Source organism: Monodon monoceros, unplaced genomic scaffold (assembly GCF_005190385.1).
Source record: "Monodon monoceros isolate NGI ecotype Baffin Bay Population unplaced genomic scaffold, NGI_Narwhal_1 Super_Scaffold_5, whole genome shotgun sequence".
Lineage (NCBI taxonomy): Eukaryota > Metazoa > Chordata > Mammalia > Artiodactyla > Monodontidae > Monodon > Monodon monoceros.
In genome coordinates, this window is record NW_021703782.1 from 85,322,435 (window position 1) to 85,325,761 (window position 3,327).

The following is a 3,327-nucleotide window of genomic DNA, read 5'->3' on the forward strand; positions in this document are numbered from 1 at the left end:
ATCTGTTGAAACACAAGATAGACCAAATTTCCCCATCAGATGGGGCGTCTGCACTAAGCCTCACATTGCCTCAGATACCTCTGCACAGAAGTATGCTTGCCAGATTGCAGCCAAAAGGATATCAGCCCTAGGAAAATAGCATCATTTTTTACTCTTGCCTATAATGTATACATAGCCAAAAGTGGTCATCCCTCTCTAAGGTCAAACACTACCCTGTTATGAATTATTTAATGGTGAGTTTATATAGCACTCTGACACTTAACAAGGCACTTTCTACTTTACCTTCCTAAGAAAGATATGAGACTAGAAACCTGATGCAAATAGAGGATAATAAGTTAAACTAGTTACAAGGTACTTCTGTTCACATAAGATTACAGAACTCATCATTCCAGAGTTAAACTATAATAAATTCTGTGAATGTGGGTGGTTTGGATGAGAATCATTTTACCCATAGATTTCTTTCCCTTTTTTTCTTTAAGCCAGTCATGAAGAATATAGGCCCCAGATTTCTCTCACATTTAGATGCTAGGAACAGAAAAATAAGTATTTCAAGAATTAATGATACTACCAACCCTTACATTTACTTTGGAACTCCAGGTGAGAACTAGTCCTGCATTCAGAGTAAATGAATTTTTTACAAAAAAAACAACATTCACATTTCCTCTGAGGAGCATTTCCGACAGAGTACATTCTTCAGAGCTGCCTTCACATCTTTGTTCCTCAAACTATAGATGAGGGGGTTGAGCATAGGAGTCACGACACCATAGAAGAGAGAGATGATTTTGTCTGTGACTTGTACTTTGTCTGCACCAGAGAAGTCTTTAGCTTTGAGTTTTGCATACGTGAAGAGGATGGTTCCATAGAATATAATCACCACTGTGAGGTGGGCAGAGCAGGTGGAAAAGGCTTTGTGCCTTCCCTCTGCAGAAGGAATCCTCAGGATGGTGGGGAGAATGAAAACATAGGAAACAAAAATGAAAAGTACTGGAACCAGAAGAAAAATCATATTAGCAACAACCATGCTAATAACATTTATGGAGAGATATCAGCACAGGCCAATTTTAAGACAGACAAGATTTCACAAGTAAAATGATTAATGACATTATCCCCACAGAAGGGAAGCCGCATGGCAAGAGACATCTGCAACACAGAATTGACACCCCCTGCAATCCAGGACCCAGCAGCCACAGGCACATACAAATTCTTGCTCATAATGACAGGGTATCTCAGAGGGTTACAGATGGCCACATAGCAGTCAAATGCCATCATGCTTAGAAGGACACACTCTGTGGCTCCCATAGCAAAGGAGAGAAACATTTGCACTCCACACCCAGAGAAGGAAATGGTTTTCTTTGAAGCTAAGAACCTGCTGAGAAATAAGGGAATAGAAGAACTGGTGTAGCAAATATCCAAGAATGATAAGTTACTGAGGAAAAAGTACATGGGGGTGTGCAGGTGAGAGTCACAGACACAATGATGATGACTCCATTTCCCAGCAGGATCACCAGGTACATAAGTAGCACCAGCAAGAAATAAATGGCCTCAAGCTCTGGGTAGCCAGAAAGCCCCAGTAGGACAAATTCTGTAACAGAAGACTGATTGGTCTTTCCCATGTTAATATTTTCTTTCACCAAAAGGAATTCTGCAGCAGCCAGAATACATGTGCATCTGTTACCGCAGTGTTTGTAAGAGTTATTTGCACCCTTAAGTGGCTTCCCTTATGGGTAATGTGGACCTATAATTGGATACACAGATATAGCATAAGAACATATTACAATCCTCTAAGCTAAGATCAGTTAGACTTTTAGAACACATGAAGGAGGCTGTAACTCCAAAAAAATATGCCCTTGTCAGAAAACAGATTCAGAACACATAAAACTGGGTTAGAATCGTGTATCTCACTTACATTATGAATTTGAAATTATTGTGAATGCAATGTCACCATAACATTTTGACCAAACAATCCAAAACACAACTAATGTTAGCCTCAGCAAAAATAACTGTTCTACAGTTACTAAAACATAATGGTTAGATGTAAATCCTGATTCAACAGTAATTTAACCTCAGTGGCAGCATTGTTTTGTGGCTAGAAGAACAAACTGAAGAGACACATTATTAGAGAAATGATGTTTGGTTATTTCTAATTTGGGGAGAAATATATACCTGCGATATCCTAAGAATATTAATCAAAGACATTAGTAATGGTTATAAAAGAAAATATAGTTAGATAAAATTACTCTTCTTAGTCTTTTTCAGTACAAATTGAGACATGTAGGTAACCCTACTGTCCTGATAATGAATGACACGTTGATCTCAGAAAACTCTAGTGCACATGTCTCAATCTACAGTCAAAACAAAACTAAATGTATAAACTAAGAAATTTAAGTGACAGGGGATTTACTCTTTTACCTCCAGGTATGAGAAAATACATATTATCTTCTCCCTGCATAGAAATCAGCTGCTTCTGCTCTAACAGCTGCTCTGCTGATCCTCCTCTCACTGCATATTCAGAAAACCCACAAAAGAGAGGGGTGAGTCATTCAAAAATATTCTTAAGCATTAGCAATACATTATAAGTATCTGTATCCCCACTTACTGGAATATAGAGTATTTCTATATTAAAATGCCAGAAACTGAAGTAGTCTTACTTTTTAATGAGATTGCAGGTCTCATAAATTCCATCCCAGTAAATTCAGTAAGATAACTATAAGAAGAGCTATCTGCTTCTCACTTTTCATTAATATCAAGTAGCTGCCATTGCTACATTGTAAAAAGAAAAAAAAAGCAATTAACCACTAGCAAAATAGAACTGACTTCCAGTAAAATGAAAGTTGGGGCTTTTTACAGTCATTTCACTAATAGAGGATCCCTTAAAGCATTAGCCCAGTGGAGCACCAAACAACTTAAAAGTCATTGCTGCTTTAAGGATATTTCTAATCCCAAAAGCAATTTAAAGTTCACAATGTAGTTTGGATAGAATTTAGAAAATTTCTAGTACGTTTGGGATGAAGTCCCTTAGAAGTAATTAAAACAAAGTTGTTAATACAATTTAATTACGGTGGAACTCACAAAACAAATAAATCTTCTGACCTTACACCCTCTGGGAAGACCAAATTTAGAACTGCTCTCCAGGTAAAATAGTCAAGACATAGAAATTAGAATTAACTATATCTGATGGAAAGATGTAGCAGTAATCTGTGACACTTAGGTCAAAATGATACTTGTTCTTAATAAAGTATCTGCTAATCACCTTTATTTTGACCTCTAAATCCTGGAGGCTCAGAACCCATAAGCTTCATTCTGGTCTCACTGGCCTCTCTAAACAGC

General features: G+C 37.3%; 1 pseudogene; it reads right to left on the reverse strand.

Moving 5' to 3' along the window:
• Positions 1 to 652: 652 nt before the first annotated feature.
• On the reverse strand, positions 653 to 1,613 carry LOC114884603 (annotated as a pseudogene).
• Between the last annotated feature and the right edge of the window lie 1,714 nt (positions 1,614 to 3,327).